At 36.9% G+C, this 27,719-nt stretch overlaps 1 long non-coding RNA gene across 5 annotated transcripts in view; it reads right to left on the bottom strand.

The window, feature by feature from the left end:
* The window catches only part of LOC110257663 (uncharacterized), a 416,327-nt gene that overhangs the window by 316,034 nt on the left and 72,574 nt on the right, over positions 1 to 27,719 (bottom strand). The window contains exon 3 of one of the 5 annotated variants that reach the window (XR_014835178.1): positions 19,651 to 19,804. The exons of the other annotated variants lie outside the window; for them this stretch is intronic. This is a non-coding gene — a long non-coding RNA (uncharacterized LOC110257663). The remainder of the gene's footprint in view (positions 1 to 19,650; positions 19,805 to 27,719) is intronic. 5 annotated transcript variants of the gene reach the window in all.

Below are 27,719 nucleotides of genomic sequence, written 5' to 3'. Positions count from 1 at the left end.
GAAAGAAGGCTTTCATTCAATGACATCAAGTTTTTCCTTAAGGAATTAGAAAAAGAAGAACCCAAAGTAAGCAGAAGAAAGGAAGAAATAAATATAAACAGCTGGTCATCTGAAGAGAGTACATACAATTTCAGTATTCTTGCAACTTTTCCGTAAGTTTGAAATTATACAATTTTTTTAAAAGTTGTTTCAAAGAGAGGGTTTTCCCATCTATGTCAAATGGATACTCCTGTTTTATACTTTGTCATTCAAAAATATTTCTCCATTTTCATTTTTTTAAAATTTGGACTATGAGGGAGTTCCTACCATTATGCAATGGGTTAAGACTCTGCAAAAGTTTGGGTTACCCCAGAGGTTGCATGTTCAATCCCTGGCCCTGGCACAGTGGGTTAAATGATCTTGTGTTGCTATAGCTGTGGTGTAGTTCCCAGCTATGGCTTAGATTCAATCTCTGGCTCACAAACTTCCATATGCTATGGGTGCGGCCATAAAAAAAAAAAAATAGACTATGACTTTCATGTATAGGATTCTATTTGTGTTGTTTCCCAAGGCTTTTAATTGTCCTTTTTTCGTTTTCGTTGTCAAAATGATGTTCCTTCATTATCCTTTGATGTTTCCCATTTTATCATTCAAACTGTTTACTTCACATAGTCTTTTTCTCCTGGAAAAGTCCCTTTTAGAGCCATTTACAGTCTCCTTGTCCTTCAAACTTGACTTATTATTGCTCAAGTACTGCTACTACTACACACACTCACATACATGCACACACACACATGCACACACAAGCACACATGTTTTTCTTTTTGTTCCTGATTTCAAGTATTACATTATGGTTCTAGAGATGAACTTTCAGGATATGTAGACTTTTTTGCATCTGTTAAAGTTTTTCTTAGTTCAAGAACATGATTTTTAAAAAATCACATACACCTATGGGAAAACATATATTCTTTGTTGTTAGAAACAAAGAAAACACATATTCTTTGTTTTTAGAAACTCATTTATGCTTATCTAAATCTTTTATATCATTATTGATTTTGTCCTACTTATTCTATCTTAATGTCTTTCAATGTAATTGTGTTTTTAATCAAATTCTTGATTTTTAAAGAATTTTACCTAATGGATTTTTGCTCCTGTGTTTTTAAAGAGTTTTACCTAATGCATTTTTGCTCCTGTGTTGTTCTGCGTGTAATACTATTAGCTTAAAATTTCATTGTGTCTGATATTAATATTGCTTGCCCTACTTTCTGATTTGCATTTTCCTAATGTATGTTAAATCACTTCTTTCTATTTAATATTTCTATATAATTTAATTTAGATATTTTCCTTATGCGAAGTATATTTAATCACAACTTTCTTTTAACAGGTAAATTTCACCATTTCACATTTATTATGGTTACCAATATATCTGGTCTTATTTCTGAAATTTTATTTTTTATTTTCTTTTTAACCAGCTTTTTTGTTATCTTTCTTTATCTTTTTCTGAATGCCTCTTTTTTCTTTTGCATTCTTTTTGCCCTGCCACCAATTTCAAAGAGGTATTACATAATTCTGTACCTAAAATTTGAAAACACCTACTTGAAATGAGTATTGATATATCAATGTATAAAAACTGAAGATTCATCATAAATCCACAATGCACTGAGTTGATACCACATGCATATTTTTATTCTTTCCTAAACTCCTATCTTTGGTTTCATAGATCTGAAACGTGAGTTCTAAGTTACCGTTTTTTGCAGAATTAATTTATTTTCTATTTCAAGAAAGTATTGGACATTTTTACTATAATTCATATGCATATTAGCAACAGTTATTGAATTTTAACTGTTTTATTGTCACCATTGCTCCTTGTATATTTAATCTTTCCCCAACTTGAGCTATTTTTCTGATTCATTTTTCATTAAGTTGGAGTGGTTCCTTAAAGCCTATAGTTGTGTTATGTTTTCTAAGTCCTTGCATATCAAAAATGCTTTTTGCCTTCTTCGCATATGAAGGATATATGTGAAGGTAAAATTATAACATCAGAATCCTTTATTCTTATAAATATATAAATAAAGTTCTACTTGCAAAGCTTCTACTATTACATATTGGATATCTTATAGTAATCTGAGTCACTTCCTTTTTAGGTCACATATTATTTTTGATAGGGATGGAGTAGGCAGAGGTAGTTGTAGACCCAATAAGGGACCATAGATAAAGAGGGAAACTCAGGGGATATTGGGAGATCACTGTAAGTTAATAGTTGCTCAAGAAAGCCATTAGCACCAAGCAGGCTTGCTTGAATAGTGGAGGCATGAAAATTGCCTGATTTTAATACAAACCTTACTGGATACCAAGGAGGAGCTAATACTCCCAGAAAGGAAAAGGAAGTCTTTTCCAACCTCCACTCCCCTTGGAGCATAAAACTGTGGCTCACCAGATCCTCGGGGCAGAGCTTCCGTGCTTGCCCACTTGCACCTCTCACAAGCGTCCTATCCTAATAAATCTATTTCTTGCCTATCACTTTGTCTCTCACTGAATTCCTTCTGTGAGGAGGCATGAAGAACCTGAACCTCAGTGAGTCCAGACACTGGGTGAGTGATTCTAATTTAGAACCATGGGTTTAAGTCCCAATCTGGCTTTAGGCTGGGTTCAAGTCTTGGCATGTGGGTTCAAGTCCCAATCTGTGTTCTGGCTAGGTTCAGGCCATTAGTGCTGTCAGTTTCATTTTCATCTGGAAACTTGTAAAATTTTTGTTTTTATACATGAAATTCATGAATGTTCCCATAGCACAGGGAGGTGGAGCACTAAGCAACCCTGTAACTGAGTTGCACCAGCTACACTTCTGGGGGGATTGAGTGGGGACAAGTAGAAGCCTAAGCCCAAACCCTAAACCCTATAAGGCAAGTGGGAAAGGAAATGAGTCAGAAATATATAAACAGGGATATAAAACATGGATCCGATTACTGAAACTAGCGTATAAGATAACAGTGTGATGATCAGGGTGAGCTGGCAGTGTCACAGAGTTCCAGCATTATTAAATAGGAATGTGCCCTTTCAAGAATGTAAATGTTCCAACAGGGTCCAGACATAAGCAGGCATAAATCTTGAGGTGTCGGCCTCAGAAATAAGTGTAATATGATTCCATTTCCCACTATTCTTGAAGTTCAGATCTAATTGGTAGCTTTAATTAGAAGAGATTTTCTATGTTTTTCTTCCTTTTTCCAGAATAAATATGATTACAGTTCAGAAATCAATACACCTTAGTTTGAGCCTCCTTATTTTTCTACCATTAGTATCTAAAGAATTGATTATCAAACAACTTAGCCTCCACCTTTAAAAACTTGTTGAGTGGACAAAACAGGAATGCTCTTAGAGATGGGGCTGCAAGACCATAAACTCAGCTCACAGTGGGTCCGAGCAGAGCTATGCTAAAGTCATCTTAAAGTGAATCTAACTGCCAGGCCATTAGGCTGAAAGTATTAACACACATCCAGAGGGAGTTTGCCCCCCAGGGACTTGTGGAAAAAAGAGAATCTCTGTCACTGAGGCTGAAGTTCAGACACTAGACTGTCATGAATTCACTAAAGCTGTGCCTCTCAGAGGGCCTTATCTTGGCAACACCAAAATGTCAGGTTGTGTTTTTCATGGAAACACACACACACACACACACACGCATACACACTCACACCATCTGACACAAAAGCAGTATCCCTTATCAAAAATGAATCACAAATTTTCACTTTTAAACACACACATTGAACTCTTTTGGCATGACTGACATCTATAACTTAATTTTGTAATGGTAGATACTCAGAAAAATCATATTGGGGCCTTAGAAATAATCAAAATGAGTTAAGTGTAGATATTGTTAGGCACCCTTTCCAATCATTGTCGGAAGATTGTAGCCCATAGTTTTCCTTTAATTAAACTCTGCTTGCTCTATTTGGCTATTTAAATTACAGAGAATATGATCTTCTGTCAAATGTCCTTAAGGCTAATGTAGAATTTCTTTCACTAATTTCCATCTTTCATTCAGTGCTGTGCTAACACAATGAGATGCAGGAGAATGAGGTTCCTTTCTTGTTGCTTGCTTCACAATGTGAAGAGCAGGATGCATGCAATGCCAGAACAGAAAATGAATTGGAAGGAAAGTTATTGTGAAGACAGCCGGAGCCTCTACTTCTTGTAACCCATCGTGTTTTTGAAATTCAGAGTTTGCTTGAAAAGGTTCGAGTGAGTCTACAAACCTGAAACCCTCATCCAAAGCAGGCTCTTAATCTCTGAGCAGGAGGGTGCATCTAAAAATTGTCAGAAGAGATTCACTGCAGCTTTCGGCAGAGATAGACAGCAGACACTCAGCTTGCCTTCGAGGGTCCTTGCTATACACTTCAGAGCCCCATACACAGTGACTTAGCCAGCTGGAGAATGGCCAAGTGGGAAAAGGTAAAATCCGGGCCATGCAAAATGATGAATTAATGTGATCTTGGGCCAAAAAGCCCTGAAGAAGCCACTGAGATATTTTATCTGTGTTAAATTTGAGGGCATAAATAACTAAATTTGAGCTCAGGAATAGTGATGAGAATCTTTGTTAAGCCTCCCTCTACTAATCAGCATAACAAATGTTTTCTAATCTTATCTCTTTTCCATTTTCTTCCCATTTCTATTTCTAATTCTTTCTTCCTCTTATGTAGCAGTTTCTCTTTCTGTGACTGGATTTCCTTCTCTGTGAGTCAGCCTCATCAGTGATGGGAAGTACCAGCCATGATTTAGCCTAGTTGGGGGTAATCAAACTAGAGCAGTCACTGATCCTTCCCTGAAATTCTGCATGACCTCCAGCACACATAATCTGTACGGCTAAATGTTTTATGGTAAAACATTGAAGAAGTGTTCACTGAATCTTCTAGAAATGCTCGAGTATTCTCTGCACTGAGACTTGGCCCCCTTGTGGGTCCATTGTCAGATACAAATCCAGTGTCCCTGATCTCTGAGTTTGTCATCCTTGCTGGAGCAGAGATTTCAGGAGATATCCTGATATATGAGCCTCGGTTCTTCGACTCCTAGGTCTGACACTATCTCCCTGAAGGTAAGTGTGGAGAACCTCTTCCCATGGGATCTCAGTTTTCTTATGTGATGTAAGGGAGTTGACAAAAACAACAACAACAACAAAAACTTGTTTCAACTTCCTTAACAATCACCATTCCAGGCAACTGATGGACATCACCAACAGTCATCAACAGTGGCAAGACAGACAGGAAAATGCCCTTTGTGGCAGAGGTCACTGATAGGTGATACAACTGGCAGAAAACAAAGAACAACATATCCCAGCAAGACATGTGTGTGCATGCCTTTTGATTCTTCAAAGTTATCATTCTGCTTTCTTTTTTGACTGTCTTCTGTTTTCTACCCCAGATCACAGGAAAGGTATAAAAATTAACCACTCAACATTTAGCTCCCATGGATTTTGGTAAATCACTTGTTTAGGCACTTCACACTTAAAAGACATATCCCTTTCCTCCAGTGGTGCTATTTTTAAACTAGCTAACTTTGTATTGGCTATTTTCTTTTGAGGAACACAGTCATTACTTTGCTAGATTAACTGTGGTCACTAAATTGAGTGATGCTGAGGATTTGTCTGAAAAAGATGGGGACAAGAAGTTTATTGCTTTGTATTCAAACAGAAATTCTTTTTAGGAAAAGGGAGATTTGATTAGTATTATCTGATATAGTCACAAGGACTTTTACCAGATGAAAAGTGCTTTCGTGTTTTCTATATTAAGTACCTTTTATAGAGATCCAAAAACAATCACCACTGATTGGAAGCAGTTTCTTGGATCACAGTGTTCAAAAAGATTCTGAGTGTCTCGGTTCAATACTGTCACTGTACTCTGCTGTAATTGCGTTATCTCACAATGACCGAGGCTAATGGTTCAGAGCCCTGGATTTGGAATCAAAGTTTTCTAGACCCACTTCAAAACTGTAACCATTAGCATGCTACTTAACTTTTCCAAGCCTCTGTTCCCTCACCTGGAAAATGAGACTAATATCACATGACTTATAGACTTGCTGTAAGGAATGCATTCAATAATTCATATCAAGTTCATAGTATAACACCCTTGAAATGTAAGTCCATTAAATATATATAATTATCTGCCTAGTCCTCTGCTCATTTACAAGCCTGTGAAAATATAGAGCAAAGTAGCTGCCTTGGGGAGTAGAGCTCTCCCAGTTACCATCCCTAGACCAAATACTTCCTAAGGTGCTTCCCACCTTGGCAGCACATGTGATGGAACTTACAGTAAGCATAAGATGTTGACAGCTTTCCTCGATTGGCTATTTCAATTCATTTTTAACGCCAGCTTTTGGAATTTTTTTAACCAGGCATGTCTTTCCACTCAAAAAACAATTATAACCAGAAAGAAAAATAAAAAACAGGTGACTATGTTGAACTCATAGATTCACTTTCCACCAAATCAATTTATATCAGCTGATTTATAATTAACTGATTATATTTTTTCTGTCTAATGAACCTAGTATTTGTTGTGTGTGGTTTGGGTGCAGTTACCCCTTTGAATCTAAGCAATTCTAACTCTCACTCTTCTAAAGACTCTGGGAAAATCATTTGATGAAAAATTTTTGAATGCCTGTGTATTCAGGTGTTGTTATATCTGCTAAAGGTACAAAATCATGCAAGACATGGCTCTTAGAGCTAAAAAGCAAAGACTCTGAAAGAAGTTCTAATGGAATTCTTATGCTTTTCCTGCACCGACTCCACCCACATCCATTTCCCCCTACTTTCCAGGCACAGGGACAACTGCATTCCCACACTCCCTTTAGGCTGGGTGGGAACATGTGATTCAGTAGCCAATAAAATGAGTGGAAACAATTTTATGTTGCTTCCTCTCCAAGGCACTTAAGATTAGGTGAATGTCTCCACGCTTTTCTTGCTCTAACATTGGCATGCTGGTGGCCTCCAGTTGAAATGGTAGCAGCACAAAATGATCATCTCTTGAGCTGTAAATCTACCTACCATATCTACTTTGTCTCATTGACTGTTTGGGACATGTAGAGTGAACCAAATATAAGCCCTTATTGTGTGAGGCTCTGAGATTTTTTAAATTGTTACTGTTACAATGCGTATAATATGCTTACCTTTCTGTTTTCTATAAAGGTTTCTAACCAGAGAAATCATACTCTCACCTGTGCATACTAAATCTCTTCTTTTAACCAAACATTTCAGGTTGAAGAATAGTAAAACATCATTTATGCAATGTGGAGAACAGCCTAAAACACCAAGAAAAATTCAGTCCTATCACCAAATTTGTCTACATTCTACATATGTTTTATACACAGTAGTGCTTTTACATAATTGCTCAGCTTATCTGCTAATGTTAGTAAGTTGTATGAATTATTTTTAGTATATTTAATACTAAAGTGGGCACATTTTATGTTGTGATAAATAAATACAATTCTTCAAATCCTTTCTAAAGAAAACATGCTATTTTTACTTAGTTTTAGAGTTGAGAAGTACCTGTGTTGCTAATAGAGGGCTTGGTTATGAGAAATTGACTTGAGAATATAGCACAAGATCCCAAGTTTCTAGATTACAACCACATCAAAGGACATTTCCTCTGTAACATATTGTTACATATGTTATTATAAGTCACTGCTATTGATTTCCCAGTATTATTAAAATAGTATGAATACTCTTTCATAACTAGAAGTTTTCCAAATATTCAAACTCTTTCATCACTCTTTTGCAGAGAAAGAGGCATGCATATATAAATAATTTGTAAATGCTAAATTATATAACCTAGCATTTCTGTATACTAGGTGATATGATATTTTAAATCACAGCTCACATTGATTTTGCATGTGTTTATAATTTTAAAAGACCTAAACAAAATTAGTTATTTTCTTTTCTTATTATTTCTTTTTATTATGGGGGGGTATATCCACATAGAATCAAACCGCAGGTGGAAATAGAAACAGTCAGTAAAATGCTTCTATATTTTGCATCCTCATCCAACCACATGACTTCAGAGACATCTGTGCAATTGGTAACATTCTAAATTTTCATATTCAACTGAAGAAGCTTGCAACTGGATTTCCCCTGGTGGTACAGTGGGTTAAGGATCTGGTGTTGTCACTGCAGTGGCTCAGGTTGCTGCTGTGGCTCAAGTTTCAAAAAAAAAAAAAAAAAAAAAAAGAAGAAGAAGAAGAAACTTATGACCTAGTTACATATACATGACAGGAATCTGGAAAACAATCCACAGCTTATTAAAGCTCATATTGTCATGTATCAAAATAACCCTCTGCTTACAGGCCTCTCTCCATGAGGAATGTATGAATTCCTTGAGTTTCGCACAGTATCTTTCTCTACCTCCAGCCCATCCTCATCTCACTAAATGCATTCTCTGGCTGGCATCCACTTATCCCCAAAACTTTCACGGTCCTCTGTGAACAACAGGTGTAACATCCAAGCTCCTAATCATGCCACTCAAGTTCCTCTAAGACTTGGTCCTTGACTATCCCTCCAGACTCAGCTATTCTTCTGCCCCCAACCTTGTGTGAGATTAATTAAAATGTGGTCCACAAATATCCCCTGTGAGACTTGACTTAGGTGTCACCTCCTCAGAGAAGCCTTCTCCAGCTCCCTGAGTAGGATTGGATGGCCCTCTTGGGTGCTCATTTAACACCCAGTGCTCATCCTCTTCAAACACTTATTTCAGTACATAATAGTTGTCTGTCTCCTTTTTGGTTTTCTCCATAAAGGCTGAGAACTCTTTGAGAGAAATTGGTGACCCTGGGTGTAAAAACATAAGGAAGTGATGGGATTGTGCCTGGTTTACCATTTGGTAGCTGTAGCCTAAAAATACACAGCCATTGGTATACCAGAACTAGACCATACCATCTCCTGAGAACCAACTGTGTGAATTTCTTCCCAGCTCTACATATAGTGATGTCAATTTGGTGGCTTGACATTTGCTATGGTAGCTGAATATGCCACCAAAAAAAAAATGGTAAATGGTACAGATCATCGTTTTTTTTTTCTTCCAAAGACCTGATTATTTCCATTTGCCATAATATTGCTGTAAAATATTTGTGTTTAATTTTCTACTTGGGTAAAATGTAAACCATGCAAATATACCATGAATTCAAGCAAGTGACGTAGCTCAGATATGCTAGGATTTGAAAAATAAAATGAACATTTTTGTCATTTCAAATAGGATGTTTTCCTAGTCAGCTTCATGACTGGTTTGAAAGGGATTTATAGTTTTCTTCAGTAATGATTGCCTACGAATCTAAGTAATTGATTCTATGCATAGTAACTAAAGCAATTTTGTTAACTTCATCTTCTTAATAACTGTATCAGATGAGTTATACAGGAATTTTCATAAATATTAGCATTTACTCTGGTTAGTGCTGATTGTTACAACAAATAGGAAAATGCATTTATTTAATCCCAACAAAAAGCAGTTAGTCCATAGCCAAACAGCTATTTCTGAGAAAATTTGCAAATAAAAGTTTCAGACCAATAGGCCTACCAGATAATAGTTTGCATAGACATTTTTGGGGGCTATATCCATGACATGCAGAACTTCCCAGGCCAGGAATTGAACCCAGGCCGCATCAGTGACAACACTGGATCCTTTAACTGCTAATCCACTAGGGAAATCCACATAGATCTTAAAGTACTCATTACCCCAGTTGTACTGCTATGAAAATCCCACATGAGGACATCTCTTATCAGGAATTTTACTCAAAACAGATCTCTCCCTACATGAAAAGTAAATACACACGTGGCTAGGACTTCCAAAACTATGTTGAATAGAAGTGGGGAGAGCAGACATCCTTGTTTTCTTCCTGATGTTAGTGGGAATTCTTTCAGCTTTTCACCATTGAGAATAGTTCTGGAAGTCCTAGCCATGGCAAATCAGAGAAGAAAAAGAAATAAAAGGAATCCAAATTGGAAAGGAAGAAGTAAAACTACCACTGTTTGCAGATGATGTGATACTGTACATAGAAAATCCTAAAGACACTACCAGAAAGCTGTTAGAACTCATCAATGAATTTGGTAAAGTTGCATGATACAAAATTAATACAAAAAAATCAACTATATTTCTATATACTAACAATGAAAGATCAGAAAGAGAAATTAGGGAAACAATCCCATGTACCATCACATCAAAAAGAATAAAATACCTAGGAATAAACTTACCTCAAGAGACAAAAGACCTGTACTCTGAAAACCATAAGACACTAATGAAAGAAATCAAAGATGACACAAACAGATGGAAAGATAGACCATGCTCTTGGATTGGAAGAATCAATATTGTCCAAATGACTATACTACCCAAGGCAAACTACAGATCAAATTCAATCCCTATCAAATTACCAATGGCATTTTTCACAGAACTAGAACGAAATATTTTAAAATTTGTTTGGAAACACAAAAGACCCTGGATAGCCAAAGCCATCCTGAGAAAGAAAAATGGATCTGGATGAATCAGGCTCCCTGACTTCAGGCTATACTACAAAGTTACAGTCATCAAAATCTTATAGTACTAGCTCAAAAACAGAAATATAGATTAGTGGAACAGTATAGAAAGCCCAGAAATAAACCCAACTACCTATGGTCAACTAATCTATGACAAAGGAGGCAAGAACATACAGTGAAGGAAAAATAGTCTTGTCAATAAGTGGTGCTGGGAGCACTGGACAGCTACATGCAAAAGAATGAAATTAGAACAGTAACTAACATCATACACAAAAATAAACTCAAAATGGATTAAAGACCTAAATGTAAGACCATATACTATAAAACTCTCAGAGGAAAACATAGGCCAAACACTCTCTGACATAAACTGCAGCAAATCTTCCCAGATACTCCTCCTAGAGTAATGAAAATAAAAATAAAAATAAACCAGTGAGACTTAGTTAAACTTAAAAGTTTTTCCACAGCAAAGAAAACCATAAACAAAACAAAAAGACAACCCACAGAATAGGAAAAGATATTTTCTTTTTTTTTTTTTTTTGTCTTTTGTCTTTTTGTCTGTTGTTGTTGTTGTTGTTGTTGCTATTTCTTGGGCCGCTCCCACGGCATATGGAGGTTCCCAGGCTAGGGGTTGAATCGGAGCTGTAGCCACCGGCCTACGCCAGAGCCACAGCAACGCGGGATCCGAGCCGCATCTGCAACCTACACCACAGCTCATGGCAACGCCGGATCGTTAACCCACTGAGCAAGGGCAGGGACCGAACCCGCAACCTCATGGTTCCTAGTCGGATTCGTTAACCACTGTGCCACGACGGGAACTCCAGGAAAAGATATTTTCAAATGAAGCAACTGACAAGGGATTAACCTCAAAAATATACAAATACCTACTGCAACTCAATATCAATAACCAAACAACCCAATAAAAAAATGAGCAAAAGATCTAAATAGACAGTTCTCCAAAGAAGACATATGGATAGCCAGAAAACACATGAAAAGATGGCCAACATCACTAATTATTAGAGAAGTGCAAATCAAAACTACTATAAAATACCACCTTACACTAGCCAGAAAGGCCATCATCAAAAAGTCTACAAATAAATGCTGGAGAGGATGTAGAGAAAAGGGATCCCTTTTTGTATACTTTTGGTAGGAATGTACATTGGTGCAACCACTATGGAAAATAGTATGGAGGTTTCTCAAAAAACTAAATATAGAACTACCATATGATTCAGCAATTCCACTCCTGGGCATCTATCCAGAGAAAACCGTAATTCAAAAAGATGCATGCACCCCAATGTTTATTGCAGCACTATTTATTTATTTGTTTTTCTGCTATTTAGGGCTGCACCCACAGCATATGGAAGTTCCCAGGCTAGGGGTCTAATCGGAGCTATAGTTGCTGGCCTACACCACAGCCATAGCATCGCCAGCTCCGAGCTGCATCTGCAACCTACACCACAGCTCACATCAATGCTGGATCCTTAACCCACTGAGAAAGGCCAGGGATTGAAATTGCATTCTCATGAATACCAGTCAGATATGTTTCCACTGCACCAGAAAGGGAACTCCTACAGCACTATTTACAATAGCCAAGACCTGGAAACAACTAAATGTCCATCAACAGAGCAATGGATAAAGAAGATGTGGTACTTATATACAATGGAATATTACTCAGCCATAAAAATAATGAAATAATGTCATTTGGAGCAACATGGATGGACCTGGAAACTATAATACTAAGTGAAGTTAGTCAGACAGAGAAAGACAAACATCATATGATATCACCTATATATAAAATCTAAAAAAAAAAAAAGATACAAATGAACTTATTTGCAGAAGAGAAACAGACTCACAGACTTTGAAAAACTTATGGCTACCAAAGGGTACAGGTGGAGTGGAGGTGGGATGGAGTGGGGGTTTGGGACTGGCATATGCACACTGAGGTATATGGAACAATTGGCCAACAGAGATCTGCTATACAGTACAGGGAACTCTACCCAATACTCTGTGATAATCTATGTGGGTAAGAATCAGAGAGAAGAGATATGTTTGTATGTATGACTGGGTCACTTTGTTGTACAACAAAAATTATCACAGCCTTGTAAATTAACTATACTTCAATAAAACTCTTAAGAAGTAAATAAACTCAGTAAAGGATTCAGGTAAAATGGATGATTCAGACTATGAAATATATAAGTAGTATCCTAAGAGAACCTCAGTTGGTACATATTTGGGGTGATATAGTTCAGTAGTCCCTAAACATCACTGGTGCTGGCCAGCCTGGATGTATCCAAGTCACCTGGGGGGCTTATTATAAGTACATATTCCTGTTTCCCATAACAAGAGGGTCTACTGCAAGCTCTTGGACTCTATATTTTTGAACAAGTTCCCCAGATAATTCTAGTATGTTGATTGAAGTCATTAATGTAGTTTTTGATCCTATGTCCCCTCTTCCAAACATTTTGTTTTAGTTTGCAAGTTTGTCTTGCTTTTACTTTAAAACATATGCTCTCAAAGGTGAGTAATGACCATGAAGAGAAGCCAGAATTCATCAGTAACATCAACAAATGGCCAAAAAAGGTTTTCAATATAGAATGTAAAGTATTGTGCTTACACATGAAGAATGAGTGTGGAAATGAAAGCAATTATCTCAATAACTTAGCTTCCCTTCCCCTTGAAATATTCTCTTATGACCTGTCCACATAACTGAAGGACAGGTGCTCTGAGTATCAATTTTTCCAGATAATTTTCTCAGTTCTTTTTAAATCTGTACAGCTATTCTTAGATAGAAAACAAAAATCAGAGGCATGGGATTTCTGTGACTCTTCCTCTATGAAAATCTTTGCTCATTGCCATATGATAGAACTACTCCTTAATAATTTAAAAGCCAGATGCAAACTGGAGTTTATTGGCAGAATGGCAACTTGGTATCTCAAAAAGTGTGTGTGTGTTGAGTACTTAAATAAACCAATGAGACGTAGTTAAACTTAAAAGTTTTTCCACAGCAAAGAAAAACCTAAACAAAACGAAAAGACAACCCACAGAATGGGAGAAAATCTTTGCAAGTGAATCAACTGACAAGGGATTGATCTCCAAAATTTATAAACACCTTCTGCAGCTCCATACCAAAAAAACAAACAACCCCATCAAAAAGTGGGCAGGAGATCTAAACAGACAGTTCTCCAAATACATACAGATGGCCAAAAAACACATGAAAAGATGTTCAACATCACTCATTATTAGAGAAATGCAAATCAAAACCACTCTGAGGTACCACCTTACACCAGAATGGCCATCATTAAAATGTCTACAAACAATAAGTGCTAGAGAGGGTGTGGAGAAAAAGGAACCCTATTACACTGTTGGTGGGATTGTAAATTGGTGCAACCACTGTGGAAAACAGGATGGAGATGCCTCAGAAAACTAAACATAGAACTACCATTTGATCCAGCAATCCCACTCCTGGGCATCTATCCACAGAAAACCATGATTTGCAAAGACACATGTACTCCGACATTCACTGCAGCACTATTTTCAATAGCCAAGACATGGAAACAACCTAAATGTCCGACAGAGGAGTGGATCAAGAAGATGTGGTACATATACACAATAGAATATTACTCAGCCATTAAAAGGAACGAAATACTGGCATTTTTAGCAACATGGATGGACCTAGAAACTATCATGCTAAGTGAAGTCAGCCATACAATGAGACACCAACATCAAATGCTTTCACTTACATGTGGAATCTGAAAAATGGACAGACTGAACTTCTTTGCAGAATAGATGCTGACTCACAGACATTGAAAAACTTATGGCTTCTGGAGGAGACAGTTTGGGGGGTGGGGGGATGTGCTTGGGCTGTGGGATGGAAATCCTATGAAATTGAATTGTAATGATGATTATACAACTACAGATGTGATAAATTCATTGAGTAATAAAAAAACCAAAAATAAATCCACTTTATTATATAAACCAATATATTAATATCAACATTAATATAATAAATATTAATATTTATAAATTTATTATTTATATTTATTAATATAATATTTATCTAAATATTAGTATTTACAGATATTATATATTTATAAATATCCAATCATATTTGTACCTTTGCTTTTTCTAAACATAGTTTTACTTATCTCAGCTGAATTTGTCTTTACATCTTTGAATCCACCTCAATAACTACGTGTAGACTTTAAAAGCAGCAGATGGACTGCATAGGAGCTGTGAGTAAGTACTCTGCTTTAGAATGCATCAGTCTCTTAGAACATACACACTTGTAACAGAAACACAGGGTGTTTTCTTTAGGGCACATGAGCACATAACCCTTTTAACTTCTAAATTTGGTTACACATTTTTTTTAAAGGAAACCCAGGGGTTTTCATGTTCTATAACCATAGATTTCTTGTTACCCCTTTGTTGAACGCCTCCAAATGTCATTTTAACAATGCGTGATTTTCTTCTTAACTCATAAACATTTTAGAAATGTATGCCAACATTTGGAATCCCTAGGAGCACCCTATTTCTGAAAGTAAAAATATTAAGGTTTAAAATCATGGGTAATTGAGTTCCCTCTGTGGTGCAGTGGGTTAAGAATTCAAAAGCAGCAGCTCAGGTTGCTGTGACGGTGCAGGTTCAGTCCCCAGCCTGGCACAGTGGGTTAAGGATCTGGTTTTGCTACAGCTGCAGTGCAGGTCACAGCTATGGTTCTAATTCAATCCCTGGCCCAGGAACATATGCCATACATGTGGTCACAAAATAAAATAAAATAAAATTGTGAGTAAAAATATTTAAATGTAAGAATTCCTTTGACTATGCATTGGTTTTGTTTTTTTCTTTTTCAATTTGGATCTGCATCATTGACTTTATCACCTTGGTTCTAATGTCTTATCCAGAGCCAGTCATTTAATTACTTTTTCAAAACATTCATAACACAACATGGCTATAACTGTACAGCTGCTAGCCTGTACTGGAATTATAATGAAGATCAGTTATAGTATTTGATCCGGCCTTCCTCTCTAATTGTTACCATTAATTCAAACTAAAATGCTATGTTAATGTGTTTCTTGCTATACATACAAATGAAGACATCTTTTATTGACAGTGGGGATGATTTGGGATGATAAGCATGAGTAGATTACAACATCTTTACCTTCACAAAAATTCAAGGCAAAGGTTAACATAATGAGAATATTACAGATATTTTGGAACTTAAAATAAGACAAATGAAAAAATAAGACATTGGCCTATAATAAATATACTATCGTAGGGTTAACAAAGCCTTCTTGTAGAAGTCAAGAGCTTTGAGTCCTAAGGCAAGCTCAGATACCATCAAGCTGTATGAACTTAGAAAAATAATTTCATCTCTGGGCATCAGTTTTCTTGGCCATGATATAGAATATGGAATTAGATGGTCCCTGCAGTCTTATAGAACTCTAGTTATTTGGATCGGCAAAGTAAAATAACAAAATTGGTAAACTGTAATGGTTGGAAGTCATTTCAGCATGATAGTTTGAAGCCATAGAGGGCTGGAAACATGAGAGGAAATATTTTCAAAGATTTTATTCAAGAACAAGCTGGAAATAGTTGTTGAGCATGACACTACAGAGTTATCCATATTTCAGAATCACAGCTGACAAGGCCTTTAGAATAAGAGAAAACATATCTAGAAAGAAGGCCCATAAAAGCAGAATTACTGGAAAAAATACTCACTTTTAAGTTGATTAGAGACAAAAATAGCACTGTGACCCAATTTGGATTTAGTTTACAAAAATAATTGTAATATGATTCAATCTAAAGTGGTTGTTCCTCCTGGGCAGAGGCAAAAGTTGAAATAAAATTGATAAAACTTAAAAATAGGTCAAGAACTACCAAATGTATGGTTCCCATCCCAGACTGTGAAAGTGTGAAAAATGAATTGGAATACAGATACAGAAAATGCATATATAATTTGAAGAAGAGATTCAGCTGAGAAACATGAGGTACATATTTAGAATCTAGCTCATCTTTGAGATTTAAATACACATGATGGATTTCCACTAGCTGGAAATAATAGAATGGAGTATTTAAAAAGAAGAGTCCTTTCAGAAAAATAAATACTTAAGCTGTGCTACAGAATGACTCTGATTTAGCACAAGCACATATAATGTTTCATCAACTTGCTTCCCTTCACAAATAGATCATCCTTTTTTTTTTTTTTGGCTGCACCCACAGAAATTCCCAGGCCAGAGATCAAACTCCCTCCAAAACAGTTACCAAGCCATAGCACTGACAGTACCAGATCCTTAACTGTTAGGCTTCAGGGAACACCCAATAGATCATCTTTTTATTGAATGGGAAAGATCAAGGAGGGAGCAATGTAATTCAAAATGTCACCAGCCAGGTTAAAGACCTTCCCCCCATACATCCTTTAGATTACAAGATACACAAAAAATGCAAATTACAGGATATAATGTAAATAAATTACAGGAAATGTAAATTGTGAATCCTGGAATTATGATGATTGGTCTACTTTTCCTCTCTCCCTCTTTCACAGCTCATTGATTTATTCAATAACTTTATCCTACTGAATTATTTTTGATGATATACACGTCATCATTTACCCTTTGGATGTGTTCAATCCCCAACCCATCTTAGTCTAAATAGTATTTATTTTTGAACTATGTCCTTTAACCTTTAAATTATTTTCATAGCCCTTGTTGGCTTCCCTCCTTTATACTGTTAGTAGTTAGAACTGAAAACACGGCCCAAATAGTTTGATGATCTTGGGAAATCATTTTCCTATAAACTCAGTTCCCTCATCTACAAAATGAACATCCAAAAGATATTATATTTGGGACCACAGTTTTATGGGTTATATGTGTATATTCTCATACGGATATCATTTTTATAATTTGTTCACTGTATTTATACTTCTATAATCCTTTTGGGGATCCATTATGGATTTATTTATGGGCAACGCCCCAAGAGACACATAGAATTCTAAATAAGAAAAATTAACACAATCCTGGTATTCAAGCCATCTATTATTTAATCACTTGCTCATTCAGCAAATATTTACTAAGGTCCTACTAAGTGTCACTAGGGTAAAGAACTCCAAGTACAATAAAGGAACTAACATGAAAATATAAAACTATAATAGAGTGTGACAAGGGCTATGAAAGGGATACAAGTCTTCAAGAAGAGATACTGTGGGAACACAGAAAAAGAGCAAAAATTGAGAGGTTCTATAATTAGACAAAATTTGGGAGAGTTTAACAAAATATTCCACTAATATATACATTTCTGTTTTAAAAATCCATAGCCAAATGGTGAAGGGGTCGTGGCCTTTTATTTTACAGGCATTAAATTATATATATAGTGAATATTCAGTGGGCTCACTGGAGTCAATAAATCATACTTCTTTGAAAGCATCAACCATAAACAAACTAACCAGAAGCATAAATGCACTCACCAGAAGCAATGACAAGAAGAGAGAAAAGAGTGTGGCTGCACTATCACAAAACCACACTGCATACGTACTTTGAAATGTATGCTAAGATTGCATTCATTAAAACCACAAAGAGAACCATACATTATGTTTGCTGGATTTGAGTACCTCGCCTTTTTGTATGATTAATTATTCCTGTCAACTTTAAATCTGAAAATATGGAAGGAGAATATAGGCTGCCTCTAGAAAAGGAATGTGGGAAAAAATTCCTACAGATCTCGCCCCAACCTCACTTTGAATAACAAACAAACAAACACATTTCTCTAAGTTTGTTAGCAAAGGAAAGAAAGGAATGGGAACTGAACATTTCAACAATGTCTACAGAAGCTAAGTAGAATGGAGTGCTAAGATAATTGTCAAACAGCATCTGAGGATAGAGACTTCTAGAAAGGCAGAAGGAATTTGGGTCTGTGTCACCTGGACAAGTTTTCTACACTGCTTGAGCAAATGCTCACCTCTCTATTTTACTTTCCAGTTCATTCCATGGTCCAAAAATACAATCACTTCTGGGTCCTCATGCAGAAAGTTATATGCAGTATTCAAACATTTATCTAGATGATTCCAGGCCATAGCTCCTATCCGGGACATCTTCAAAGAAAAGGCATTTGTTTCCTTTATTTTTGTCAAATTATAGTTATTGTGTGTAGCAGATACCCCTGATTATCCATGTCACATCTCTTCAGACCAAGTCAGATTTCACAAGCTCCAGACAGAGAACAAGCTCCTATGAGCTCAGACTCACCTCATGCTGATAGCCTCTCACCTTAAGAACTTATCATGATGTCTTTCTACCTTTTCCAATAGTATAGGGCTAAGAATATTCTTTCCATTTACAAGAGATGTGAGATTATTCCTAAAGGCAATCCTTAAACAATGGATATGTTGACTTAAAGAAAAATGCACAACATGAGAGTTGTGAGTTTAAGTTGTATTCAGGGACTGACTGAGGACTATAGCCTGGGGGACAGCTCTGAGGAACTGCTCTGAAGAGGTAGCTGGAAGCTAGTATGTGTATGATTTTGTTGGCTAGGAAATATGTAGTTAAGCATACAGCCTTGTAAAGTTTACTGCTATTCACAAAGAACAGATATCTCAAGTTAGAGGTTTTAGTGTTTTTCTATGTATGGGAAGATGGTAGAATCTGAAATCATTGAAATTCTTCCCAAGATATGCATCTATCTAGAGACCAATTTATCCAAAACACAGAGTGCCTCATCCTTTTTTTTTTTTTAAATCCTGAATTCCTTTCATGGTGAACTGCAGTGGGTTGCAACTTAACCCTTGTATAACTGGTTGATGAACCACACTCTTTTTGTTGTTGTTGTTGTTCACAGATACAATATCATGACTCTCCATCAGGTGGACACTTCTGACTAGAATTCAGTATATGTTCCAGAATATCCCAACATAACTAAAACTCTATGACTCACAGCAGTGGTCTCAATCGCATATCTTTTTTTTTTGCCCACACCCATGACATCTGGAATTTATTGGGCCAGGGATCAAATCTGATCTGCAGCTCTGGCCTATATTGCAGCTGTGACAATGCAGGATCCTTAACCCACTGTACCACAGCAGGAACTCCTCCATCACATATCCTATAGTGGTTTTTTTGCTTTCCCTGTCTTCCTCTCTCTGCTCCCTCACTCTTGCTCCTAGAATCAACTTCCAAGTAAAGTACCTGCACAAGGATCTTTGTCTTCGACACCGTATTCAGGAGAATCTAAAATAAGATAGTGTGACAGAGAATGTGTTCTGGGTTCATCACAGTTTCCTCTTCCTTAGTACAAATGAAAACAGCATCTCCCAGCCTCCTCGAAGTAATTCTAGGATCCCTATAACAAAACAAAAAAGCAAAACAAAACAAAAACCTGGACTCCAACTTCAGTAGGAAATAGAACTGATTACAATTAGATTCCCTTTTTTTCCTTCACATCCACTAGCCTGATTATTCAGTCTTTCCCTATGTAGCCTTCTTATCAAAACAAAAAAATTATACCAATAAAAAAATACCTTCCCAGGCTCTTTATTTATTTATTTATTTATTTATTCTGGCTGTCCCACAACATATGGAGCTCCAGGCCAGGGATCAGATCCAAGCTGCATCCTCGAACTAAGCTGCAGCAACACCAGATCCACTGTGCTGGGCTGGGGATTGAACCAGAGTCCCAGCCCTACCAAGCCACTGCTGATCCCATTGCACCACAGTGGGAGCTCCCCAGCTCTTTTTTATAACCTCTTCAGTTATAGCCTATTGTTTTGTGCTGGTCTCAGCCTATCAATAATAAATGAAGTGTTTGGACTTGGCCCTTATTGTTCTTATTATGATTGCATGGCTCCCTCAGCAATAACCATGAGGAAACTATAAAAGAGACAAGATTTATTACTTAGAGGTTCTGGAAATTACATGGCACACCTGAGGCCAGACAGTGATTTTATGGGGGGAGAGAGAGAGAGAGAGAGAGAGAGAGAGAGAGAGATGCCAGGCCTAGGGTTCCGCTTTTATTGAGGTCAAGGATAGGGCCACAGTGTTTCATAGGCTCATTCTTTATCAGTGAATTTAAAATATAAGACTGAAGAACTCCCATGTGGCTTAGTGGTAACAAACCCAACTATTATCCATGAGGATTCAGTTTCGATCCCTGCCCTTCCTCAGTGGGTTAAGGATTCTGTGTTGCCATGAGTTGTGATGTAGGTCACAGATGTGGCTGGGATCCTGCATTGCTGTGGCTGTGGCACAGGCTGGTAGCTATAGCTTGGATTTGACCCCTAGCCCAGGAACTTTCATATGTTGTAGGTGCAGCTCTAAAAAAGCAAAAGAATAAAAAATAATAAAATAAAAGACTGGGAATAAAAAGTATGGGAAGGGAAAAAAAAAAAACCAAAACAAGAGGCTCAAATGATCAGGTATCAAAATTAACCAATAACTCTAAAAGAAAAAAAAAAAAAAAGGAACCCAAGGTAGGGGGTAATTTATCTACTGTGGCTGGCAATGTGTTTATTCAAGGTGGCCTCTTTGAAGTAGATGTCTCCTTGAAGTGTATGCCTGGGGTATCAAGGCTTATATTAAGCACTTGTATTGTAAAAAAAAAAAAAAAAAAAAAAAAAAAAAAACAAGAAAAATCAACTGTCAGGTCTTACAGTACACCTATCCTTCCTGTTTCATTTCATAGCCAGACTTTTGCAATGAGCTGTTTGTATTCATGTTCTATGCCTCCTTATTTTCTACTCACGCTTCAGCTTACTTCATTCTAGCTTCTGTCTACACCACTCTATTGAAACTCACCAGTGTTACTGAAGAACTTCATGATGCTAAAGCCAATGGCTATTGTCCAGTCTTCATCTTACTTGACTTCTCAGCAGCAACCTTCACAGTCGATTATTTCCTCCTCAAAGCAATGCCTTACTTTGATTCATGTGACATTACACTCACTTGGATTTCTTCATGGCTTTCTGGCTACTCCTCAGTCTATATGTTATTTATGTAAGCCTTTCTCTAGATTATGTCCTTCTCACTTGGCATACTGGTTTCTTATACTCTCATGGCCTCAACTACCATTTGGATACTGATTATTCCCAAATCTATCACCATATTTCAGATCACTCCTCTCATTTCCAGATCTCTACTATCTTTCTATCCAATAGACATATAGGTTAGAATATTCATGAATACTTCAAAATTAACATGTCAAATATCTAAACCCATGGTGCATGCACTCAACCTTAATCTATTACTCCATCTGTCTTATTCTATCACAGCAATGGTAGATGAATATGTAGTTACCAAAAGTAAAAACTGAAAGAAGTTTTTGAACCTTATCCCTTTCTCTTCCTACTTAAAAGTTGTCACCACTTACTATCAATTCTACTTCCAAGATCTTTCTCAAAATCTACCCTTTCTTTGCCATCCCAATGGACAGTTCCTTATATCAGGCTGTCATCACCTATCATAAAGAATTCTAAATTATACCTAACCACTATGCTTGCATCTCATCATATTTTTATTATCTCTTCATAAGTCTGCCTTCCCAACTAGACTTGAGCATATTTACACTTTAGAACCTGGCACAGTAGGTACTCAAACCAGGTTAGCTTAATTGAATGGATGAATAGAAGAATGCATGAATGAAGCTCACTTTGTGTTTTTCTCAAATTTTACACACACACACACACACACACACACGTATATGATTTGTTAATATGTATGCAATATGTTATGCTGTTAACAAACTGTAAGCAAGGACAACATCTTAAAAATTTTTATCCTTAACACAGAATGACCTCAATAATTTCTCAAGGACTGATGAATAATCTCAGTATTCAAAGCATCTTTTAAAGAGACTCACATCACCCTTTTAAAAAAAACTTTCCCTCTCTCTCTCTCTCTCCTTTGTGTGTGTGTATGTGTGTGAGTGTGTGTGTGTATAAATAGCCAAAGTGTATTGGTTTCTTCACTTTGGCTATTTGTCTACTTTGAGGGAATGGAATCAGCCTGTTTGAAAAAAAGAAAATTACTAGTCAGTTCCATCAAAGAGTCTGAGGAGTTTTTGTTTGTTTTGTAATGTTTTAACAAAATATCCTGATTTGATCAAATCAACCAGTTACATCAGTACTGTGTAGAGAGAGTAAAATAGAATTTTGCTAGATTTCTATTTCTTTAAAAATTTTTCCCAATATTTCCAAAGTCTGCCTTGCATGTAATCAGTGGGATATGAAGAATTTTTCAATAAAAACCATTCAAGTCTTAATTACTGAATTTTATGATAACTTAAAGAATTGTTCATTTAACTCCCCTTTTGCACTGTCTACGCAGAAAAGGTTTGGAAAATGGTAATGAAAACTGTTGAAGGATAGTGAACTGCTTGTAGAAATGAATGCTTCTAAGGACATTAGCAAAATCATCTTGAATACAGACAATGAGTCAGTTACAAATTACCCCTATCTATTAATTAAAATCAAGCTCATTAAGTGTTCTACTAGACTATGCTTTATGGAGTATTATTTAAATTAGTTTAGAGCAATAACATTTATATAAATAAAATAAATTCTAAATACTAAAGACATTTGAGCAATTCAGACTGGCCATCTCTCTAATGAGTCTGACTTAACAATGCTTTACAGTGTCTGAAGGAAGGTAATTTTGAGGAAATAGTGTTCCTTATTGATTTTGTACACTACAAGTTTTTATCTTCAGAACACTTGAGTCCTATCTATATAGATATGTGTATACACTTACTTTTGTTGAAATACTCAGACATTTGTACTTAATCTATTTCCAATTTAGTCTCCATCATTTATACCAGAGGGACAAATCTTTGACTGCTATTCCTTTTGTTCATGGGATTCTTTTTATTAGTGTGTAGTAATTGATTTACATGAAAGTTCCCATTTTCTTCAGCTCATTTGCAAATATATCTCTCTTAGGTTGTTTTCTTGTTTTTTGGTTTTTGGTTTTTAGGGCCACACCTGCAGCATATGGAAGTTCCCAGGCTAGGAGTCAAATTGAAGCTGCAGCTGCTGGTCTACACCACAGCCACAGCAATGCCAGATCTGAATTGCATCTGCAACCTACACTACAGCTCACAGCAACACCGGATCTGAGCTGCATATGCAACCTACACTGTAGCTGGTGTTAATGCCAGATCCTTAACCCACTGATCGAGGCCAGGGATGGAGCCTGCATCCTCACAGAGACAATGCCAGGTCCTTAACCTGCTGAGCTACATCAGGAACTCCTCCTCTCTCATAGTTAGACAAAAGAGACAGACTGTGCCCTGGGCAGTTAACGTATTCAGTTATTCTAAAATGAGGTGAAACTCTTGCATTGGAGGGAACTCTTTCTCTAGTTCGAGTTCCATTTTAGAAGGGTCAGTTCTGTCTGCATTTGCACATGGATTCACAGGAAAATCATTACTGGACACCAACCAGATGAAGTTGTTTTGCATATTGCCTGTAAGTCACATCAGCACATTCTGTGGACAGTAGAAGACTTTCTGCCAGTGTTTGCTTATCCAATTTGATCTTGGGAGATTTCTGGCACATTGAAAGTGACATTTATTTAAGTGTTCGATTTATATTATATTTTTCTGACCAAAAGCTCAAGGCACCAAGTTCAGTGGCGTGATGCCCACTCTACAACTGGTCTCAGGATAATCACAATGACACGTTCCACAGAGCTATCAAATTGGAATTCCTGACTTTGCAGCTAAGGGTGCTAACCCTGGAAAGTCTATGAATTTTAAAGGGGCTCAGTTCCAAAATTTAATCAACATAATACAACTTGACAAAACAGAAGCATTGAAAGGCTAGAACTCTGTGCTTTGTTGCCGCCTGGCTTAGCTTCTTGGTTGTGCATTTTGCTCAGATAAGCATGTCTAGAAAGAGCTTACTCTTGAAAGGAAAGCAATCTTGCGTGGACTCTGGCAAAAACAAGCCAAGGTAAAATGAATTATATGCTACGGCATATAAGCTTACACTAAGTCACGTAAATTATAAGGTGATACACGAAGAGGCAGTGAGGAACCTATAATAAAATCTTGGGGACAATAAGGCAGTCAAGATAGAAAGAGAAAGAATAACATAGTGAAGTCTCTGTTTACACATTAATAAATGTGCTGAAGAATTTTCAGCTACTGGACAGTCAGGAAGTCACAGGCTGTATAGCATGTGGTCTAAATTGCCATGATTTGGGCAGACAAAGTACTCCACAAAATAAGAAACTTAAATCAACCAACATAACTGTAGTTTAAAAATAATAATAAAATAAACCTGTGTGACAGATGTTAAAAGAACACTTATCCAAAACGCATACTGGTTTAGGAAGGATAAAATTACGGAGGAAATTTCAGGAAAAAATATGCATTTCTGGAAAGTTTCTAGAATATCAACTGATTCAAAAATCACATAGCTCTTAAAACCCAAAACTTCAAAGACAAAACGATAAAAATACATCCACCAGGACCGTTCTGAAATAGGGGGAAAGATGTGGCATTATCACCAGTGGACTTTGTTTCATCTATTATTTTCTCCAGGGTTCAACTCAGTTTACGAAAACACAGATATATGTTACACACTTGGAAAATCCTATTGCTGTAAGTATTTCTATTACCCAGATGTCATACTTTCTAATTAGTCTACTTAAAAATATCCGTGGGACAATAACAAGAAATAAGTTTAGTAGGGAGTTATACTGAGGTGTATTCAAATAATGGCATTTGACATCAGCCAGGTTACGTAATCTCCCTGAAAATAGTTTGCTCATCAGTAGAGTAGAGGTAATAGCACCTACATCAACAGGTTAGTGTGAGAATTAGGTGAGATAATCCCCATAAAGAGTGTAGCAGTTTCTGGCACTCCCCAGATTCTTTACACGGTTTCATTTTAATAAGATAGGTACCTCAAAGGAATTCTGGGCTTAAGTGTTTCTCCAGCTACATAACTGCATTTTTCATTCCTACAGTGAATGCCTGTGAGACAGAGTTCAGCACCTTTGACACATCACACGTGGCCTTTGACAACAGTATGTCCATTTTGTTAAGAGTGCAGGCCCTGGCATCAGATCACCAGGTTTCAAGCCTATGACTTACTAGCTGTGTGACCTGTACAAAGTGGTCTTGCTTAGCCTCACCTTCTTCATTTGCAGTATTAGGTTAATAACAGCCCCTCCATCACTGGGCTGTTAAGAGGATTAAATGAAATTCTGTGTGTAAAGCACCTAACACACTTTCAGCCACGTAGCACTCAGTCTGTGGCAGGTATGTAGTGATTACTATTATTACTAATTATATTATGACTTGACGCTTATCATGTGCAGTGCTATACTAGGTGGGTATATAAAAGGAGTGAGAGCTGCTTTTTTTTTTTTTTTTTGGCTACAGACATCTGCACTGGGCACTGGTTTAGGTACTGGGGATTTGGTGGAAGGCAAAACAGACAAAACTCCTACCTTAAAAAAAGCTTGTGTTGGAGTTCTTTTGTAGTGCAACAGGTTAAGGATCTGGCAGCAGCTGGGATTGCTGCTGTATTGTTGGTTTGATCCCTGGCCCGGGAACTTCTGCATGCCACTGGCTTGACCAATGACATTTAAAATGCAGTGCAGTGAGTGCAATGACAAGTCAGAACATGAGGAGGAGGAAAATGAAGAGAAGGGCACTGAACCCAGTATTGTGGGAGGAAAGTGAAGGAAAGGTTCCTGGTGGTGGCCATGTCTATGCTGAGCTTTGCAGGATTTATTGATTTAACAAATTCTTACATAATGCCAGCTACATGCCAGGGAACTGTTCTAAACCCTTTACAGATGAGCTATTGGTCTTTTAATTTCATTGAGGTAAATGACTTGTAATAAGTGGGGAGAGTGAAGCACAGATGGCTTAAGCAACTTGTCCAAAGTCACATAGCCAGAAAGTGGTTCTATAGCCCTGGCTCTTAATGGCAACGTTCTATGCTGCTTCTTCCTCTGGTATGTTGGGGTGAACTGGGGGCCAAGGAATAGAATTCAGGAGATGCAGTCAGTGGTCCTTGAAAGCTTGCAGACTCTTGACCTTAGCAAAGCAATGAAAAAGATCTGAAGGAAGATCAGAAAAGAAAATGGAGGAGTTCCCATCGTGGCGCAGTGGTTAATGAATCCGACTAGGAACCATGAGGTTGCGGGTTCGATCCCTGCCCTTGCTCAGTGGGTTAGCGATCCGGCGTTGCCGTGAGCTGTGGTGTAGGTTGCAGACGCGGCTCGGATCCCGCGTTGCTGTGGCTCTGGTGTAGGCTGGTGGCTACAGCTCCGATTGGACCCCTAGCCTGGGAATCTCCATATGCCGCGGGAGCGGCCCAAGACCAAGAAATAGCAAAAACACTAAAAAAAAAAAAAAAAAAAAAAAAAAAAAGAAAAAAGAAAAGAAAAGAAAAGAAAATGGAGAGTGATTATGAAGATTCTAGAAAGCCAGGAGAGGGATTTTGGAATATCTGATTGTTTATGCCCAGCTGGCACTCAGTTTGGGTTGCATGGTTATACAATATAATGCACTGTGGTCATGATGAACATATATTTTACAAGCTCTAATATGTAGATCAAAGGGTACAATTATATTTATAGAGGCTATGCCTTGCAAGGGGTAATCCAAATGATCAAAATAGAGCTACATGTCCAGGAAAAAAAGAATTCTATTTTCTTTTTTCCTATAAGCAATTTTACATTTCCCTCACATATGCCAACAGCCTAGAGTAGGTCCCCACTAAATATTCATTGAATGACTATAATTTCTTCTTCATGAAGGTACTAGTGAAGCACACTTAGGATAGTCAATAATGTCTAAAAAGAGGTTTGTAACTAAAGGACCATCAATAGATATTTAATAAAATACAAGCTGCTTTTGTTATAAAAGAAATAAATGGTCATGGAAAAAATCAAATTGCCTTAAAATGTATAAAATAAGAAATTCACTTCCTTCCTCTCTTAAGGTAATAATCTTAGAAATAACTACTAAATTTTTTGCACATCTGTCCAGAAATAGTGTATACAGATAGAAAGTTGGGCTTTTTTATATCTACATGAAATAGTATCGTACTAAACATACTGTTCTGCAACTTTCCTTATCATTTCACAATATCTGTCAAGCATCTTTCTTATACACTTCACTGATATTATAAATAGCTGCAACGTATTGTATTGCAGATGTACAATGATGTACATAACCAACGAGATACTTACAATTTTGTTTTTTCCTTCTAACATGGATGCTGCAACAGAACTTAGCTCTA

Source organism: Sus scrofa, chromosome X (assembly GCF_054392235.1).
Source record: "Sus scrofa isolate SSC_HxYL_T2T_F1_AM1 chromosome X, Sscrofa_HxYL_maternal_Yorkshire_Landrace_v2.0, whole genome shotgun sequence".
NCBI lineage: Eukaryota > Metazoa > Chordata > Mammalia > Artiodactyla > Suidae > Sus > Sus scrofa.
Note: the sequence above shows the minus strand (reverse complement) of the source record. Positions and strands in the feature narration are given on the sequence as shown.